Source organism: Vicugna pacos, chromosome 36 (assembly GCF_048564905.1).
Source record: "Vicugna pacos chromosome 36, VicPac4, whole genome shotgun sequence".
NCBI lineage: Eukaryota > Metazoa > Chordata > Mammalia > Artiodactyla > Camelidae > Vicugna > Vicugna pacos.
The window spans coordinates 3,910,692-3,932,589 of NC_133022.1; the positions used below are offsets into that span (position 1 = coordinate 3,910,692).

Here is a 21,898-nt window from a genome sequence, read left to right on the forward strand (position 1 = left end):
TAAATCTGTGCAGAGTTGGGCCAATGTAGCACATCTAATAAGCCCTGCTCCCATTCACCATTTGAGATGTTGAAGTTAAAATAAAGCACATATGAAATCTGAATAAAGGGGCATCATTGAAAGCATGAGATTTTCAGACATCTGCCTTCCTCTCTCTACTTTTCTGTGTGTAGCCTACACACTGAGGAGGGGCACATACATCTTTGTGACTTGTTTAAAACTCATAGGTAATAATGGTCTGGTGCCATGAGAACAGAAAAATGTTACTTGCTACCAGATTATCTCATGCCTAATGAAGAGGATTTTCCTAAGGATTCTCAACAATAATGAGGAAGAACTTTCTAATAATTAGGGCTAATGAAGAATTAAAGGAACCAGGTGACTCCTCCTAGCTAGAAATACTCAAATAGTGTTAGTATGGAAGGAATCAGTTACCAGATAGGGATTGGACTCAGTGACCTCTAAACTACATTTGAAAGCTGAGGGTATATGGTTGTTTTTGTCTAAACGTCTCCAGTCCCCTTTGTTTTCTGAGGCACTTTTTGTCATGAGCAATTAGCAGGATATATTTTTACTTAATGTATGCAAATGAATATTTATGAGCAATTTTAGAAAGCTTCGTAAGATAGTACTTTTTAATATAAGCTGTCAGTGTAAAAGTCCAAATTTTAAAGGTGACAACCACATTTGCTTATAACCAGTCTAGGCAAAGATAGAGTAAAATTGAATGATTCAAGAAAGTGTCCGGTAGCACATAATAAGCAGCCTTTATTAAGTGGTGCAAGTCAATATCAGTTCAAGGATCACCATCTTTTAAAATTTTTATGTCCAGACACTAGTCTACAGCTCGTAATATTCACTCACTAATTACCTTAAGCATCAAGTGGTAATCCTGAGGCTTATCCCCCACTAACTTGGAGGAGTTGCCACAGTCTTCTGCCTCTGACTATTTTGTGGCTTGATTTATTTGTGTCTTAAAATAAATGTGAATTCATAGCCACAAGAAAATGAATCTTGCTCTACTGAATGGCATTCCCAAGGAAATGAGATTAGCATTACTGTTAGTTATTATTGTCATTGTTATGACTTTTAGGAGAACTAATTTTTGTTTCAGGATCAAATATAATAAAACAGGCATCAGTGCTCTCTGAAACAGTTTGTATCTTTGTTTCTAGTATGCAAATACCTTTTGTGGCACAATACTGAATTCTTTGGGGCATGCAAATAATATGTTAAAGTGAAAAAAATTCTCTTAACAAAGTTGGTTTATGATTTTAAATTTTCTGTCCTTTGAATTTGGAAATGATTCCAAGGGAATCAAGATATTATTTGCTGATTGAAATAATATAATTCTTGTGAAGTAATTAAGATACAGTCTTATAGACGGTATATTAGCTACTGCAGATGAAAAATAAAAAATGTTTTCATTAGAAAGGAATGGCAATGATAATAAAATGATGAGAGACACAGATTGTTCCCTAAACACAGTTAACTGGCATTTTCTTGGTGTGTGACCTTGAGTAAATTTCTTAACCTTTTTCAGCCTGAGTTTCCTCATCAGTAAAATTGGGATAAATGTGCCTCACTTGTGCTTATTATATGATTACATGAGGACATATATAAATGCAAAACATGAAATGTTGTCTAGTATATAGTAGTATTTGATAAATATTAGTCTGTTGTTACTGTTATTGTCACTGTTAAGTCTTACTGGGATTGAATGCTCTTGGTGCAGGTAAGGAAGTAAGACTAGCATGGGGGAAGAAATATGATGGTGGAAATTGTAGGAGATTGTACACTAGCAACCCTGGCTTCTAGTCCTTATTTTTCTGCTAACAAACTGTTGTGGTCAGCTGTTACTTACTTCTTTGAGTTAATGTTAAGATACCAGTTTGTATTTTGTTTGTCTAGATGAAGGAATCCCCCATTTTTTCCAGTTACAAACTTCTTTCATTTTATGTGAGCCAGCATCATGATTTTCAAATATCTTAGTACATGTATTTTATTAATTGTAAATGTTGAAAACTATGGATAATAGCAATCAAGTGATTCACAGCTTCAAATAACTCAACCAGTTCCACAGTCTCTAACTGAGAACCAGCTGCGTTGAGGGCATTATGAAGCAGAAGCAGAGAGGAATAGGCCCCACACTTAAGGAGTTCAGAGTTAGGATATGTAAAGTGATCCTCCACACATTCTTCTATAATCTTATCCTTTTATTTAAAAATACAATGTTGGTTATAACTCTATCAGACCATGTATAAAAGGATTAAGACCATACAACTGTGTGATTTTGAATGTCAGTATCCTATCATTCACATCTAATTGTGGTCAGAGCAATTAGGATGAAAATAAAGGACAGCTAAGGTGAAATAAATCAATATCTACGCTGGAATTGCAATATCAATTTATTATGCCAGGTCAGAAAAGTAAATGGTGAGTTCTTGTAAGTTACCTGAAAAAAAAAACTATGAAAGTTTTAGACTAAAATTAGATAGAATTTATTGGACAGATGCCATGGTAGAGATCTTAAAAAAGAAAAGAAAAGAAAAGAAATGGTCTCATTTTTAGGTTGGGAAAAATCCATGCAATGGACAAGGCCTATTCTATTCTATTATACTGAATAGAACTGAAGAATTGTGGGGCCTAAGGAACTGAGCTGTCTGATGCATTTCTCACTCAAGGTGAAACTGCTGACATTAACCACCGAAGAATTAGTCACAAAATTTACTTTTCAGTTAAGGATTATAGATAAATTTGCCCTTCATTTAAAGCATTTTTTCACAAAATCTAGTCACTTAAATCTGTCAGGTCAAGTGTCCTGGAGGAGAAAAAGACTTAGTGAGTTAATAGTTTATGTGGGGGTGACTGTGATTTGCATTCAAAGCAAGAGTTAGTAATGAGCAGAAAGAGGGGAGCTCTCTCACTGACACCAAGTCGGATGGCAAAGAGGATCATCCAGAGCGAATTTCCCAGCTCTTTCAGGTAGAGAATTGCTTTCATATCTTGCTTGCCTTTAATACATTTGATCATAGGGTCTGAGAATACACTTTGCCAACCAGACATATCTTCTAATTATGATCCTTCCCCTCTCAGCCTTTCAAGTCAGAGGAGGCATAAATGAGCCTGGAGAAGGGTGATGGGTGGGCTTTATGTCTGAGATAGTTGATGGCCTTTTGGTGGGAAACTCTGTTAGAATATAGAAAGGGTCCTTTCTAAAAGGAAAAGTTAAAAAACAAAAGTATGTGTGAAGCTTTGCTCTCTTTACATCTAAATGTCCATATCAATGGCATAGGTACTAAAAATGTCTGAAAAGAAGAGCTGGGACATCTTCAGAAGTCTATGGGATACCGTTGTTTATTTATATACGTATGCACCCACATAAATTTAAATAGTACATATTGATATGTAGAAATTAATAGGACATGTAAATACATTAAATTTTATACAATGCTTAAACATTTACAGAACAACTATAAACACATGAAGTGCTTTTTTTAAGCATACATTAAATTTACAGAATAGATAAATTTATATAAAATACATGTATAAATAAATTATATAAATATGAACTTTTATGTAAGATCCTATTTTAAAAAGCAGCATATTGTAAATCCTCTGTTACCTTCTCTTTGCAATTGTATGCTTTACGATTGCTTTTTCTTGTGTGAGGTAGCCTGGTACTTGGTATTTTCTCAGTTAGACCTGAATTACTTGTTGCTGACCAACTATGACAGGGGCTGACTTGGATCGAAGGACACAGTCCTCTTTCTTCCAGAAGATCATCCTGTGACTTTCCCCAAACTAACCTTAACAACACCTCAGTAAGATATGGTTTTGGAGGCAAGAAATAACACAAATAATTAGATCATTACTTTCTGTCACTGTTCATTTTTGGCTCTACTTTGAAAATAATAAAAGCATGCATTTCCTCACAAGTGTGAAAAATGCCTCTTCCTTTGTAATTTCAAGATAAAATTTATTCCAAATTGGGTAACTTTATTAGAATTTTATGGCAGTGAATTTTTTTCTATTCATAATAATAAATTAATGTTTTAAAATTCTGTCTTCAGAGAGAAAAAAAATTTGCTGTATGTGTAAACAAATTCATACTGATTAATTCCAGTATTACCATGAAGTTACATTTCCTCTGTGTACATTAAATCATCTTGATAACACCACAATAAGTTGATCACACACACAATCAATTTACAAGGACTGTTTCAAGACTTAGATCAACATAGTTGATTCTTATACCACTCTGAAAGACTTCTTGATATCCCCAGAGCCAATTTATTCAGCCATGTTCATTATGGCAGCACTCCAAGAAATTCATTCTGCAACTTAGAGATTTGTATTGCACAAAGTTATTTTTAATTCAGCAAGCAACCCTACTTTTAGTAAGCAGCTTTTAAGACTTAACCACTAAGTTATTACAAAAATTGAAATAGTTAATTTTGCCCACTATGTTAGGTTTTGTTAAGTACTTTCATGATATTTTTAACATAATCCTAACAAAAATGCTCTGTGTGGGTGGTGATAATGCTGCTAATAAGTATTTACTCAGCACCCACCTTGTCCCACTGGGCATTTTACATAATATCCTCTTTGTGCTGCTGGGAAAAACAGATTCTAAAATGTTATGTAGCTTAAGCAAAGCTTTTGATTGCATTGTAAGGTTCAGTTTTCAACTATTGGGTTTTTTGATTCCCAAAGATCCCCAAAAGCTAGTGTGCTGTATGGGCAAGAGGGACAGAGAAAAGACATGCTATATAACCAGCAGTGTTGATGGTCCACTCTCTCAGCTTCTGCCTGAGAAGACCTACAGTCTGCAAGAGGTGAATGTTTTTCACCATCTGTCATGGGCAGTCCCCCATACTGTGTGCCCCGGCATCAAATCTTGTTTCTATCCTTTTGGTTTTGCATGCTACTGGGCCTTGATCTCTTATTGAGCACTTTGAGCAAAATACTATCTTCCAGCAAAGAAACACCTTGAACTTACTTGAAGTCTCTTTGGCCAGTTTCACATGCAAGAGTGAATAGATGAAATGTGGACCGAACATTGCATTCCATTACTTCTTTAAAATAGCTTCTTAGAGAATGAAGGGTCCAGGTTGGGGGCTTGAGTTTTTCTGATTTCAGCGATAAAAAGTTCCTTCAGGACCACCACACAATGCAATCTGTTTGGAAAGCAAAGGATCATCATCATCCTTCTTCTCGTTATTTTGTCAATAATTACTCCCATGAAAGAATGCCTATTTCATGTCAAGCACTAGGCTTACATGTTTTTTAAACATTATCTTATTTCACCTTTACAACAAACCAAGTAGGTCGCATTCTCTCTATTTTTACTGATAAGTTCCCATAATTGGGACATAGTAGAGTCTCTTTGAATACTACTCTCTTTAAATCCAAAGCCTTTGTTCTTCCTGTTACTCCTGCTTTCTCCAAATCAGATTAGATAAAAATTTCATGCTTGCATCCACATTTCAAGGCCTGTTGGAATTCACATTTCAAGGACTCTGTGTTGGACATACAGCCTGTAAGGGAGGAAGTGTGACTGCATCTTATCAATAGCTTCACCAGAAAGGTGACATTACTTCTAAGTTAATTCCTCATTGGAAGAACTTTGGAAGAAGGTTATTACAGTGCATGGCTCTCTGAAGGTGTTTTTCTTAGATCAAGGTGGCCCCAGAGAATTATAATTGAATTGCTTTTCATTTTGTTTAGTACTGTTAGGACAAGTATGCACATGATCTTGAAGCATTTTGGAAAGTGATTTGAGACCTACTGTTTGATCAAGCAACACTTGAGAAACTCATAGTATTAGAAAAATATGTGCATGTACTAGACCATTTGTGATATAATGAATCTTGGTTGTTAGGTTAATACATATTTTAATGTATGTTTCAACTAGGGAAATGTATAGTATTTGAGGGGTGAGGTTTTTGTCTGCAGCAGATACTTGTGAGGATTTAAAAATTACAAGATGAAGTCACAGATTTTTTAAACTTCAGTTTTAGCGAAAGTGAACTTAGGTTGAAATAAGAAGCCAATTAGGAAGGCAGCTACTTGTGAATCTCTCTAGACATGAAGTAAGTGTTAATTCTAAAACAAACAAATCACTCCAGGAAACTGTTAAGCCCTTGATCCTGGAAAAAACACAGTAGACAATGTGGAATAGGGGAAAGAACAAAGAACTGGGGATCAGCACATGCTCTGCCAGGAACTAACATTATGTGTGACTTGGACAAGTCACTTTACCAGTGTCAGGCTCACTTTCCTCATTTGTAAAATCAGTGTGTTTCATATAGTTTCTAAAGTCCTATTGAGCTGGATATACTATTATTTGAAGTGTATGTGGAATTAAGCACTTACCTTCTGTAAAGATGTTTATTTTCTATTTCTTTCCTTAGAAGTCCTTTAACAAAATGAAAGATAACTTTAAGTAGCTGAATTTAAACAGTACTGGTCTTTGTATGAATCAGAGCTTGTTCATATGTTAAGCTTTTCTTATCACATCAACAACTGAAATATATACAATTTATACAGATAGGAAAAGGTAATAGCTACCCAAATTATACTAGCTTTACTGATGTGTAGACATAATGAGAAGGTAGCCATCTGCAAGCCAAGCAAAGAGATCTCAGAAGAAACCAAACCTGCTGATACCTTGATCTTGGACTTCTGGTGTCTAGAATTGTAAGAAAAAATATTTTTGTTGTTTAAGCCACTGTTCAGTCTGAGGCATTTCATTATGGCAGCTCTAGCAAACTAATACAGTAAACAGTATTATTCTCATTTTTTGGTTAAGGAAACATGACTCAGAGAGGTAAGGTAACTGATTTCTCTGGAGTTACTAACCAAAGATCATGTGGCTGGTAAATGGCAGAACTGGGTTTCAAACCTAAGTTTTTCTGACTGTGTACGTTCCATGTCACCACACACTTTCCTTATTAGTCATGAAGCACAATCTTCCCCCTTCCATGGACCATCGTAGATATCACATGTGGTAGTCTGTGTACAAATAATTGCTTACACATACTTTATGAAGATTTTCTAAGCATGGTGCTTTCACAAAGAAACATAGTCTATTGTTCAGGACCCTGAGTTTCTCATTAGACTGTTTGAAAAGTTACTTAAACTTCCTGTGCTTTTTTCCCCTTTATATCATGAATGGAAATCAAAATATCTCATAAATTTGTTGAAAGGATTAAATGAGATACAGCACATAAAGCAGTTATCATAGGCTTTGGTATATTTTCAGGACTCAATATATACTAGCTATTATATATTACTATTATATTAATTAATTTACTTTATCATACAACTACTTTGAATGATGGACAGCTTGAAGGATGTCTGAAATTTTCATTACAAACACTTTCATGTTAAAGAGGAAGAAAATTAAGGCCTTGAAATTACAGCAAATCAAATTGAATGAGCTCAAAGGGCTGTTTTATTTTTAATTTTACTTCTTTAAAAAACTAAATTAGCTTATTGTAACTCCATTCATATTGTATTTATTTATAATGGCAGTATGATTTTGACAATTTCTTATCTAGCTATTGAAATAATAGGGTGATGAATATGTAGCACAGACAGGTTAGTCAAACTAAACTTATTTTTTTTTCTTTAAACCTTTAAGATACTGTCCTCAGTATAAAAATAATCTCATTTGTAGTGATCTTTTATAACTCTGAGCAGTGGGGAATTAGACTGGAGAAGAAAGTTTAGGCAACATGATAGGGAGGGAGAAAGTGAGGGTAAGGATTTTGTTCTTTAGGCAGTGAGGAAACTTTGAAGATTTCTTAGTGGGAAAGTATCTTCTGAGGAACTCTGGAAGATTCATTTGGCAAAAATATTTGCTATTGATTAGCTCATAAATAGAAGTTAAAGGTTTATTTTAATTATCCTGATAAGAGACAGTGAGCATCAGAACAATAATGCTTGCACTGGGAGTGGAGAGGAGATAAAGCAGATGAAAAAATCACTTAGGTTGATTAAATATGCATGAAAAATATGAGAAGTGCACGTTTAAAGTTTACTTGGTTAGGTCAAAAAATGATGTGTCAACTAGAAAAACAAATATTTAGGAGACATTTAAAGCACAAGAGATGGTTTTTAATTTTAACTGTTAAATGAATTTGTTTCAGCAGGCTCAGATGAATCATATTGCAGGATAATAGAAATAGCCTGAAACTTCAGGGAAATACCAGAAGGACAGTTCCCCTCTTCTCTTAGAATACCACCTCAGCTTTAGAGGCAGGGTGCTGGGCAAAGGCAGTTAGTCTTGGTCTGTCACCCTTGGCCTAGTGCTGCCCTATAATAGGGGACTAAGTAAGGAAAGAGCCCCAGGCTTCTCAGCTGCTCTTGCCCAGAGTAAAGCTTCTGCAACGCAGAGCTGGGTGTGTGTCATAAATGTTGGTGGCCTGCCCCTCATAGGGAGGAACTACAGCCCTAGACTGGGAGCTAGAGATGGAGGAGTCCTGTGTTCTGGGCTGCACTTTTAGGGGGAGAGTTTTAACTGTGCTGAGCTGGAGAGAAGGGGAGGGAGTGGACTGTGGGTTAAATGTCACAAATTCTTTATCTTTTTACTGAGATTTAGTGAATATTCTTGAATAAATATATCCGTGCGCCCATAGGACAATTTACAGAGGCCTTAGTTGCATGTGCTGTTTAATACTTTTCACCTCTTAATGATTGTTTCCCTGGGGAGAAAGTCCAGAGCTTCTCACATTGTCATTCCAGAAGTTGCCTCTTTAGTTGTCATTTGTTAATTGAGATGTTGGCAAGTGAAATGTGCTTAGAAGAGGAGAAAGAATTGCTAATGGGTCTGAAAACTAGGCCATACAGCAATATCTAGGAGAACTAAAACATTGAAGAGTTGCCAGAAAGCAGAGTTTTTATAGATATAAAATAGTAAAAATAACTTTAATCTGTGTAACTCCACTCAGAAGAACTAAAATTAATACACAAAATTACTGGGAGGCAGGTTTCACTAAATTTTTGAAACAAGTTTGAGTGAAAAATCAATGGCAGCTAAATGTATGGCACTGAACTCTCTTTTACTGGAGATGTGTAAACAAAGCTGAGACCATCTCTTTAAGTAATACCAGAGGAGATGTCTGCAATGACACATCATCAAGCAAGATGAACGTAGAAATGTGTACATTGCACAGAGCAGTTGGAGGCTTCTGTATTAATCAAGATGAGAGATGATGCTGGTTTGAAGGGGATAGTAGCAGATAGAATGGAGAGATGTGTTCTAGCACATGGTAAGTGCTATGGTAAGTGCTATGGGGAATGCAAACATTTGAAAATGTGAACCTTCGCCTGACATACCAAGCAACAAAGAAAAAAAATAGTTACTAACACAAAATTTTTCAAGTTATTTAACTTTATCCTTATACCCAATAACAGAAGTTTCCAGAAGCAACAAGATGAACAATAACACAAATGGAAACAAACAAAACAGTGAATAAATGTTTATAAACTGCAGACCCAGGTCACAAGGTCAAGCATACTTTCATGAATTTTTAAAACCAAGGAATATAAATGGAATATCTCCACACTGAAGATTTATAAAACATATAAAGCAGCACAGGATCATCAGAAAAATAGGGGAAGGTTTCAATAATACAGTTTTTAAGTAACAAGTAGGTAGAAACTCTAAAGGGAATTTAGATGTAGTAAGAAACATTCTTGACACCAGATTACCAATTTTTGTAATAATGAAAGAATATAAAAACCTCACAATTTAAATTGTGATTCTATAGAGTTCACTAAACTTTTTTTTTTTTGTAAAACCACAGTATTTGAGATATACCTAATTAGGTAGAGCGCTAGAAACACTTTTTGTTATGCTTGTGTTTTCCTGATCTTTACACAAATATTTGATTAGCTTAAAATGATAAATTTTTCTGTTAAATTCTACCTTGGTTTAGGAGTCGGTACACTTAAACTGCATTAAGATCTCGTAAGAGAAGATGGGACCTTTGTAAATATTCAAGGATAAGAAGCCAATTTTCTGTAATAATTCTGTACTTTGTTAGGTTTTGGTAATGAGATTTGCAAGACACTTATTATTATAAAATGTATTCCAGCTGCCTGATGAGATCGGTGATCAAATTGCCCGTCGGGACATTTGGTCACCATTTTTGTTCAAAGTCTGCACCTTTATGTGTTTCAGCTCTGCTCTCCCAGTAAGACTGGTGCTGTGACTGAGAGCCTGGATTTCCTTAATTTTGGGATGGCTTCCCTAGGGTTCCCATCAACATGATCATGTCCCACTTCTGGTCAGGGAACAGACTGCAGGTTGGGGCACTGACGGAATTTTGGCCGCAACCCTCTGGCTGCCACCAGAGCACAAGACTGTTCCTCCTCTTAATTGGCATTTTCTTAACGTATGGTACTCAACTCCCACCTCGGGCAGGACAGGCAGGCTCTGTCTTTTAATCTGCTGCAGACCTTCTTCACTTTTTCAATTCATTTTGCAAACAGAAATTAGTTCAGCGGGTTTCAACTGGAAACAGGTGCTCTTGGTTCGTATCACCTCGATGAGTGACATAAACTAAAATGCACTTTTATCTCACGGGTGATAATCATGGACCCCAATACATTACCTTTTTTATATGCTAAGCCACTAACTTGCTCTAGAGAGGATTACCTCCAGATTCCTAACTGAACCCAAGCCAGTCTTTTAGGCCTGAGTTTTCCAAGTTGGCTATATACGCTTTGCAATTTCACCAGAATGTTGCCAACACTCTAACGTGTGCTGTGTGGATGTGGAAGTAAATTCGCTAAATCGCAAGAGTGAAAGAAGTAACATTACAAGTTCTACATGATTCGCTGGACTGGTTTTCTCTCAAATTTACTCATCTTGGTAAATAATACAAGTTACAGTTTGATTTTAGTTTTATTGATCCCTATTTACTCTCTGGGCTTTTTAATTGGTCAAGAAAGAAATTTGGAGTTAAGAGAAATTACTCCCAATGGGATTATAGTCTAAGTGGAGAGAAGAACTTACTGTTTATTCCAGTGGATTTGTGCAGCATTGATGGGCAGACATCCCAGACAAGAAGTCATCTTGGGGCAAATACATGAAATTCTGCTTTCTCATCACACAACATTATCCTGGAACAAGGACTCAAGGTTTTTTGAGGTTTATAGATGATGTAAAAATTCTTTAGAAATCACTGAGAATTAAGATCTTTTATAAGTTATAAATTCTGTAATATTAAAAACAAAAAGCCCTTAAACTAGGGAAAACCAGTGCTGTCTTCTGAGAACACCCATCTACATTTGCCGTGTGGCTAATTTCAAATTGCGATTTTCTCAAACCTGATTTGTATTTTACACAGCTGTTCAGTGCCGTTCCGTTTCTTGCATTTTTCAAGGAGTTATATGGTTCCCCCTCTTCCTTCCTTAAACATAATTTTAACACAGCTTACAGACACACACACACACAAACATACAAGTTTGTTAGCCAATATCCGTAAATGACCAAAGCCTGGGGGAAACTACTGAAAATCAAACTTGGTTATAGCAGAGTGGTATCAGCCAGGTACTGGCTATGTTCCATGTTTATAAATAGGATGCAAAAGCTTAATTTTATCATAACTGAAGAGCAAGTTTGAAAAAGTCATGTAATTTAATGGCATAACCATCCTTTATTGCTATATGTAAATAGACTGAATAACAGCAGTAAATGTTGAACACAATCTAGTTGCTGCAATTTCTTTGGAACACACTTTAAATTTCAAATTATGTTTAATGCCTTTGTACATAACACAGGTCTCTTTTTTAAAGCTTATCGCATGGAGTTGACTTACTTGAGGAAAATGGCATTTGGGAAAAACAGAGAATAGAAGCAGAGTGGGCCATTTGGAAATCTGACCACATATTTTTTTTAGGTGAGTCATTTAGTTTTAAATTGTCTTTTCCTTTCATTATTTTGAACTTTATCAATGTCCTCCTGTGTTAGGTATTTACATCATCTATGAATAAGACTTTTCCCAATTGCACTGTGTGACTTGGCCACAACTTTTCCCTTTTCTTTGGTATAATTAGGCTTAAAGGGAGAAGGCCATAGACAATGGTGCGCACATGCTAGGCTGCTTCTTCCCATGGAAATGATTCACTAGCAGGTATCCTTTGATTCTGCCCTTGGTCCTGCCCTCAGGACCAACATATCCTTCCTATGCTCAGTGGAAGAAGGGAGGAAATGCTGTTCTCTTTGTATCCCGTCTGATTTTAGAATGTTATAATGAAGATACAAATGTGAAGGTGAGATAAGAAGGTAAAAAGTAAAAAGTTCTTTTGAGAGGCAGAGGTAGAGGCTCTGATGAAATTTTAACACAGGGGTGTTAGCAATAAGCTAGGAGGTCTCCCCTGTGCTCTCCTGGGCTGCCATCAGCAGTGCGGGGAAGTTTACCCTAAAGCAAATTCCCTCATGGGATTGATAAGTCTTAGAAAGTGAGTCCTCAAAGTTCATCATGCACACAATAATATACTTTGATCTCGTGGATTTTTTAATTTTTAAAAATTTAGTTTTGTGCTCATTGGATGATTTCAAACAAAATTGAGAAAATAGGGAAACAATTTTGCCTTTAGGTTAAAATGAAATCTATAAATCCACCATGATCAGGGCAGTGCACTGTTTACAGCCATACTATTAATGCATCATCAGGAAAATCATGGAGAAGATGTTTATCCTAGAACTCTTACCTTCTCGAGCAAAGACTTTTCTTATGTTCAACAAATTCTCTCATTCCCAGGAAAGTTGGTTAAATGAATGGGTCTAATTCATTTATTTGGGAATTCATCCTTATTGTGTGCCAGGCTTAAAGATTTCATGGTGGACCAAACAGTAATGCAACTCAAAGGCTTACGAAAAGGATGAGCAATACACAAATAATTATATAATTATAATGAATCCCTAGATGGAGACTGGAAGGCTGGAGCAGGAAGGAGGGACTTGCCCCTTTCTGTCGGTTCCCGTTCATGTCAAGATGAGCCCAGCTCTTGAGGCTGGCAGCAGTCTGTCGCCTCATGACTGATTTGCGGTTTCTCCAATATTCACAGAACAAACCTTATCTCCTAGCACCAGAGCCACTCCTTCAAGTACTGAGTTCCAACTCTGCCTTCTCGCCTAAGCTTCTAAGTTTGAATAATTTCAGTCTCTTCCCTTTGTTTCCTGGTCCTGGGACTGCTAGTTGCTTCCTGTAATTCATACCTCTGTGATACCTTGCTGTTCCAATTCACCTTTTCAGTTTTCTGATACCTGATTAACAGTTTTTGCATTAAACTCTCTCTCTTGAAATAATCGGTATGGTAAAATCTGACTGCAATCTCTCTGACGCAGTGGGCAGAACTTAACATTAATCACATGTACATTTTTCCCCCTAAGGACCTACCTGGATCCCCTGTGAGGGCTGGTAATCACACAGTCAGGGTATTTGAAGTGGTATTCAGTTAAAGAAGAAAGTCTGAAGAATAAGCCAGCCACTGCAGCAGGGTGTGGGTGGTTACTCATGTTGAGTTTATAAGTTAATGGAGAAAATGGAAACATAAACACTTGACAATAAAATGGCTCATGAGATGAAGGAATGAAAGATGCTTTTGAGGCTTTGCCAGCCTAATGGTAGAGACAATTGGAAAGCTAATGGAAAACTCATTACTCCTTAACTTAGCTTTATGTGTTGATTCACAGAAATTTATTCATTAACCTAGGCCCTCTTCTGGCTTTGGATGGGTGAAGCGGAAAGGCACATATTAAGTTCTAGCCGAAAAGTAGGAGTAGTGTTGTAAGAAGATGACAAAACAGATCAGCAGACCTGACACGGTTCAAGAGGGGACAGCAATCTAGACAATTCGTCGAGTCACATAGCAACCTTGGTCATGCCTTGGTGTTCGGGCATTTTAGAACTCTTGATAACCTCTTCACTGCCCAGATGCTGCCTGTCTACCTCAAGGCACCATTGTTGTTGCCACATTGGACCCTTTAGCGTTAGCAACTGGCCTACACCTCCACATTTCCCCCCTCCAATTTTATGGTTTGGGGTTTAATGCTAGTTCTTGGCCTCTTACCATCTTTCTTATTTGCTCACACCTAATTGGATAAGTTCTCTCATGGCTCTGGATTAAATGTCCACCTTCATAGGAGCATCCCAGTATCATAATACTTAATACACACTAATATGACAGCTGGTGACAAATGCTGTAAGAAGAGAAGAGCAGGATGCATATGTGCTATTTCAAAGGGAGTGCTCAGTAAAGGTCTGACTGATGGTGACATTTGGGCAGAGGCTTAAATTGGGCACAGAGGCAAGCCATGCAGAGATCAAGTGAAAGAACCTTCCAGGCAGGAGGAATAGCAGAGGCAAAGTCTCAAGGCAGACACGGTCTCAGCCTGTTTGAGAAAGTGCAAGGATGCCATGGAGGTGACGCTGAGTGAGTGAGAGGTCACTAGAAGGACATGATGCTAGAAACGCAGTCAGAGTGAGGCCAGGTAGGACACTGCAGGTCATGGGAAGAGCTTCCAATTTCCTTGTCAGTGTGGTGGAAAGCCATTGGAGGGTTCTAAATGGGGAAGTCATGTGATCTGACATATTTTTAAAGGATAGCTCTGACTTCTGTGTGGAGAATGAGCTGTAGATGTCAGGAGCTCTGACCAGGTCGAATGTCGCTGTGGTGGCATTCACTATAAGAGTAATGATGGTTTGAAATGAGGTGCTTGTAATGAAGATGTTGACAAGTGGTTGGACCACAGATACATTTGATGTTCAGGTAACTGACTTTGCTAATGGTTTATATGTGAGGCTCCAAGAACTACTGTACAGTTAGATGAACAATGTACCAATAAATGAGATGAGAAATCTGTTGAGGGGGTGGAGTGTATATGTGTGTTGTATTTGAGATGCTTATTTGCTACTCAAGTGAAAATGTCATATAGGCAGTTATATGTGCAAGCTGAATGCTCAGTGGAGAGTTTGGGCTAGAGATACAAAATAGATACCATTAAATGACACTAAAAGCCATGTGATTGGTTAAGATTATTTAAAAGATGAGTGTAGATAGAGAAGAAAAGAGGACAGAAGGCTGATTCCCAGAGCACTCTAACATTTGGAAGCCAACAAGCAGAGGAGGGGGCAGCAATGGGAACTGAAAGGAGAGTCAAGTGAGGCAGGAGAATATCCAAAAGTGTGGTGTCAAGTGATCTACTAAGGAAAGGTTTTCATGAAAAAGAGAGTGCCCCCCTGTGCCAAATTCTCCTGAGAGGTCAAGTCAGATTCCAGTGGTGTGCTGACCACTGGATTAACAATGTGGAGTCATTAGAGACCAACATAAGACAATAGAAGGATGGAGATAAAAACCTGATTGATGCTTATTCAAGAGAAAATTGGAGATTGTAAAATATCTAGTATAGTTAAATTTTAAAGGATTTTCTTTAAAGAGCATCAGAGAAATGAAACAGTAGCTAGAGATGTCTAATTAAGAGAGCAGTTTTTTAAAAAAAATTAATGGTAGCTATGCATAATTTTATGTTGATGAAAATTATTTGGAAAGGCGGGGAGACTGATGCAGGGGAAAGAACTGAAAACCAGAGGAATGAAGTCCTTGAGTTGGCAGGCAGGGATACAATCCTGCATAAGCACGTTGGGGTTTGCCTTTGAAAGAAGTGTGGACAATAATTGATCCATTGAAACATGAAGAAAGAAGAGTGTATAAGTTTAGAGGCAAGTAGGATGACAGATTTAGTTGTGAGAGAAGGAGGTTTTCCCCTGGCTGCTTCTTGACATCAACAGCTGAGAGAAATAAGGGGGCTAGAGGATGTTAGGGTCCAGAGGGTAAAAGACAAGATGCAGAGTCATTCCAGAGAGCAGGGATGTGAGGTGGTTGGGTGTTGCAGTTGGACTGTTAAGCAAGACTGAAGCTTTGAGGTGTGTGGACACAAACTTATAGTGATATCAGCGTAAAAGCAGAGAGTGGAGGGAGAGTCCTGTTTAATCAGGAATATGGTTTTGCTAAGTAATTATAGCAGAATTAAAGACGGGCAGGGAGACCAGGTATATACATGGGAATAGTTATAACAACGGCGCATAGAATGGAATGCAAGTTGTTTAGAGAAGGAAACAAGGATATGACAGGGTGATACAGTGAAAAGGTGATTTGGTCAGTTTTTTAAGCTCCTTGGTGGGGGATCAACTAATTGCATGACCATATAGTTGATATTTTTGAGATGATTTGGTTATTGGTGGTGTGAACGTGGAGTGAGGGGCCTGATATAAGGAGACGTGATTGATGGTAAGGACATCAAGGAAGTGAATCTCCAGGAATCGAGTTTCCATTGAGTTTTTGGAGAAGGAAGACAAGAGAGACAGTGGAGAGAAGGGCAGCAAACTGAAGCCAAACATTCACTGAAGGAGGGAGAGTGGCCGGAAGAGTGGTAGATCAGAAGGCTGGGTCCAGAAGGATGACAGATGACTGCAACGTGGCGGGGGAGTAGAGTCCAGCGGCAAGTGCTTCAGAGGAGCAGGGCCCTGTTAGGGACGTGGAGGGACTGACGACTGGGGATAGCAATGAAGGGCAATGAGTGTACGTGCCATTTTCAGGCTTAGTGGTAAGTGGGGTGCAGAAGGGTAAGCAGCCACCCTCTGGAAGGGCTGCAGAGACAGCGATGCCCCAAGAGCTTTCAGATTTCAGTTAGTGCAAGGAGGTGAAGCTGAAGGCAGCAATCAGAGAAGTGTTTATTCAGAGGCATCTATTCCTATAACATAGCAGCCTATGGACACCAAATAAAAATCCAGGTCCAGAATGAAGAACCATTATGAGATTTAGCAAAGAACAGATCAAATGTCCTGATGAATACTTGGCTTAACTTATAATCAAGTTATTGTTACAAATATCACTTAAGTGTAATGCAGGGAAGAATTTTGACAGTCAAGACTTTTTATCCCATGTTGTGGTTTTTACTGTTGCTGGTGTTGTGGGTGTGTGTTTGGCAGGTAGCACATTATATAGAGTAATTTGTAGACAAGGTAAGGCACAAAGTTGTGCTCTTCCTATATAATAGAACAGAAGGTAATTCATGTGTGGATCTGTACTGCTAACTGTAAGGAATGCAGTATTGGATATACTTAGTTGGGTTTTGTTTTTCCCATTTCCCATCTGCTGTTTCCTAATCACAGGCTTTCAGTTTGTATTATAATTTTCTTTATCATCTTTGCACCTTCTAGCCATTGTGAGGGTTGATCTTGGTGATAGACACATGACTTTGTTTTGCAGTTTATGGAAGTAATCTTTGTTTATTTTTTATTTAAATTACAGACTTTGTATATCCCCCCAACTGACTGTTAATTGTGCTGGACATACAAATGACAAATGCTGGAGAGGCTACACTGCTGGTGGGAATGCAGTTTGGTGCAGGCACTGTGGAAAACAGTATGGAGATTCCTGAAAAGGCTAGAAATAGATTTACCATATGACCCAGGATACCCGCTCCTGGGCGTATATCCAGAAGGAACCCTACTTCAAAATGACACCTGCACCCCAATGTTCATAGCAGCACTATTTAAAATATGCAAGACATGGATACAGCCTAAATGTCCATCAACAGATGACTGGGTAAAGAAGCTGTGATATATTTATACAATGGAATACTATTCAGCCATAAAAATGACAACATAACGTCATTTGCAGCAACATTGATGTTCCTGGAGAATGTCATTCTAAGTGAAGTAAGGCAGAAAGAGAAAGAAAAATACCATATGAGATCACTCATATGTGGAATCTAAAAAAAAAAGACATAAATACAAAACAGAAATAATTCATAGACATAGAATACAAACTTGTGGTTGCCAAGGGGACAGGGGGTGGGAAGGGATAGACTGGGATTTCAAAATATAGAATAGATAAACAAGGTTAAACTGTATAGCACAGGGAAAAATATACAAGATCTTATGGTAGCTCACAGTGAAAAATATGTGACAATATATGTATGTTCATGTATAACTGATAAATTGTGCTGTACAGTGCAATTTGACACAATATTGTAAAATGACTATAACTCAATAAAAAATGTTAAAAATAAAATTGTGCTGGACATGATTTCCTGCAGAATAGCTGACAAACATGTCCACATTCACGTTTAACCTTTATTTAAATTGAAAAGTTAACATTGATATAAGGATTTGGACTATACTACCAGCCATTTATGGATGGACAGCGGCCTGAGCTCTTCTTGTCCCATGACTAGCCACGTCACCAGATGTTTATTATCCCATTCATCCTGTGACGCAGCCATTTCCTTTTGGTTATAGTCAGGACACAGCACTAAGATGACAAAAACCCAAAGCAGCCACGTGTTTACATCTTTTGTTACTGGAGGTGGTGTTAAGGGCATGTGATTTCAAATGAGCGCTTGATAGAAGTGCTGCATAGGGTCAGAAAAGAAGCATGTTTCCCCCACAAAGAAGAGTCTCCATGGAAGGTTCACTTGTACTTCGTGGGGGAGGAGTTTCATGTCCTATGGCGTAGAGGAGCTATCCCCCGCATCGCAGACACGTCTGGTGAGTCCGTGTCGCACAGGCACCTGCGCTAATGGCGCACCGAGAGTGGGGGCAGTGAGCGTGGTCTGCCCTGGGTGCAGCTCTGCCCTGGGAGAATTTAAATACTGTGATAAAACTCATGGAAAGTAGGTTGGATTTCATTATACCCACATGCTGGAAGTTCTAGACGATGTAATTAACCAAATACTTCTCTCTGAAAAAAATGTTTGTTGGCCTAAGTTCTAAACATTTATAATGGCAAATTTCAATAATCTATATGTAAGCTTCAAATTAACACAATTTTGTTGCTTGGCCTTCAGTAAACATTGTTTTTTATGGAGAACTCCCAGTTATACAGTTGGGGCCTCAACACACGGACTAAGCTGTAAGTGCTTGTTTTGAGAAGATAGTTAAGAATTCAAATATTCAGGCACGATTTGTGTCTTCAGCTCTTAGGGCACCGCATGTTCCTCTGTTTTAAACAGTATATCTGAAATAAACGTTCTTTGATAAAGTGTTTGTCAAAAAGGAGAACTAGAACTTGAGTTACTTCAAATCTATCGTCCTATGTGACCCTTTGGCATTTTAAGTCTACGTTTAAAACATAAAACATGCACTATAAAGTTCTTTGGAAGCACAAATTGTTTAAACTTGAAATACTTTACTGCAATTGAATAACAGCTTTAAACTTCAATTTAATTTCTTTTTATATTGTTTTAAAACTAAAAAAAAATTAAAAAATCACCATGTCACATTAGTGCTAAATTGTACTTTTTGCAGATGTTTTAGTTTATTAAAATCTACATAGTAGTTACTGGACAATTACCTACATAATGCATATACATTTCAATAAAAAAAACTTTCCTCTGCCTGCAATTCTTTTCTGTTCCTTATTTGTTTTATTTCTTGATTATTCCTGAAAATAATGTTGTCATGGAGAGGAGGATGTGTTAAAAATTATCTACTCTGAGTGTCACAGGCCAGACTGGCCAGTAGGGGAAGCATTTCTATGAATGGTGATGCTCACTTTGTCATTTTGGGGTGTGCTCCCACGGGAGAGTTAGAATCAGGCTGCTAACGCACTTCAAATTTTGGGTGCAGATCTGCCCCGTAAGAATAGACTACTTGTGTTTGGAAAACTGAGTAGTGGAGATGCGCTGGCAACACAGTTGTTTTAGTTTGCTAGGGGCAGAGGACAGTGAGCTTTATATCTTTAGCATACTCTCAGAAGCTGGAGGCTAAAATGAGGGACAACTGCAGAATCATAGAGGTCTGTGTTTGAGTCTAAGCCCTATCTCTTGAGCAATTTAATTTCTTTAAGCATCAGTTTCCTCATCTTTCAACATGTAAAAAAATCTACAGCTATTTCAGAGGGTAATGAGAAATGGAAGAACTTAGCTGACACTCAGGCCATAGAAAGTGCTCAATGCATGTGTTTCCTGTTCCTCTACTTCCTTTAAATACTCAGTTCGGTTATTTGTGCTTTGCATACATTTTCACTAGATGGATACTTCCCTTATATTTTCTGCTGATATTTTAAGCATGAAGGATGTCCTTTTATAATATTTGCTAATAAGTTTGATATGTGACGTTCGTTTCTTGATGTTAAATTTTCCACGAATTATTTATTGACTGCCTTAGAGATAAAATAAATGAGAATCATCAACTTTTAGTTTATTGAACATGTATGTATCTTTCAATTATAAATGGGAGGTTTTTCAGCTGTAAGATGGGAGGACGGGGCAAGTCACGGGGTATGCAGAGTGCAGGGGTGGGTGGTGAGTGGGGATTAAACAAAAGTTGATCCATTGTAACAGTTTTCTCTCACTCTCTTTCCAGGGAAGATTTGTGTTGGTGGCCCCAAAGCAGAGAGCTCTGTATCCCATTACCAGCCAATGAGTCATTTAGTCCCCCACAGATCCAAATAAAGTTTTACAGAATACCCTATGGCATGCCTTCCAAAATATATGAGCACTATAAAATACATCATTTATTTTACCATATGAGCTGACTCTGTCCCTCTTTCACCATCTGGGAGAGCAATCTCACGTGTTTTTGGCTCTTAGGTTATTATCAGATACACTGGACTTCTCTGAGCTTTTCCATGCCTAGTCCCCATGGTCTTTTCAGGAGTTTTATAACTTGGTTGTAAAAATTCACTCTAAACTGAAACTTGGCAAACAATATAATAATCTGGGAAGTTAATTTCTTTTATAAAGTCCAGAATCTGTGTAGCCCCTCTTTTGAGTTTTCAGAGACCTTGGAAAAATAAAGTGAGCAATTAAATTTTTTTGCATCTTAAAAAAAGTAACTCAATTTTTTTTTAAATCCTCTCAACCCAATTTTTACATGTGAATAGCTAGTATTTTGGACTTAGTTCTGATACACTTTGAAAAATATTTTTTTTTGGCACAGTGAAATAAAGTAATTGAGAAAGGAATGAGGCTGAGATTTCCCATTACATCACTGGAATAATAAAGTATATTTAGAGAGTAGCGCCTTTCTGAATTTACAAAAAGGGGTAAGATGTTCATATCATTGGATGTTCACCAACATACAAATAAATTAGTGAGAAGTATCACTTTAAAAAATGTGATGTGTCCTCAGTCTTGTAAGAATTACTAAATGGTGCTAAAGCTTATATTTAGAGTTGATTCATTGGACTTTGGGAATGACTTCGCCATCAGATAGTGCCAGGAAATGTGAGTTCAACTTTCATGTCCTTTCGGTGCCAGAAAATGCTGTCACTGCCCTTGCCTCTTAACCAGCATAAAGCTCCAGAATGGACTGACCAGACAAGGTGACAGACAACACAGAACCTCCACGAATTACCTTCTCACCATAGAGACAGGCCCAGGGACGAAAGGAGCTCAACAAAGACAAAAGACAACACAAAGGAGCATTTAAAATGAGGCTTTGCCAGCTTTAAAATACTTTCAGGTACGTTTTACTGAAGGAACATAGAGGAGAATTAAATCACGGTCTCTGGAACCAGACAGCCCCGGTGGGCACTAGCTGTGTGGCCTTGGGGAAGCTATGTAACCTTTGCAGGTTTCACTTTGCTTATTCCTTAAAGTAGAAAGAATAACAGTATGTACTTCTTAGAGTTATACTAAGGCTTAAAATACGAAAATAGATGTAGTGCAATTAGCAGAATGATTAGCAACCAATTAATCAATTAATTTTGTTAAAAATTAATATTAATTTTGTTATTGCTTATACTATTCAACTTTTCAGTTAACTTTGTGAGGTTGATTTCATCATTATTATCCTTACCATTTTACAGATAAGGATAATTTAGGCTCAAAACGGGTTTTACTTTGTACAAGATCACACAGCGAGCAAGT

General features: G+C 37.5%; 1 long non-coding RNA gene across 1 annotated transcript; it reads left to right on the forward strand.

Moving 5' to 3' along the window:
- Positions 1 to 289: 289 nt before the first annotated feature.
- On the forward strand, positions 290 to 17,808 carry LOC140691719 (uncharacterized). The gene is made up of 3 exons (XR_012067408.1): positions 290 to 378; positions 11,812 to 11,915; positions 17,332 to 17,808. It is a non-coding gene; the product is annotated as an uncharacterized lncRNA (long non-coding RNA).
- The last annotated feature ends 4,090 nt before the right edge of the window (positions 17,809 to 21,898 follow it).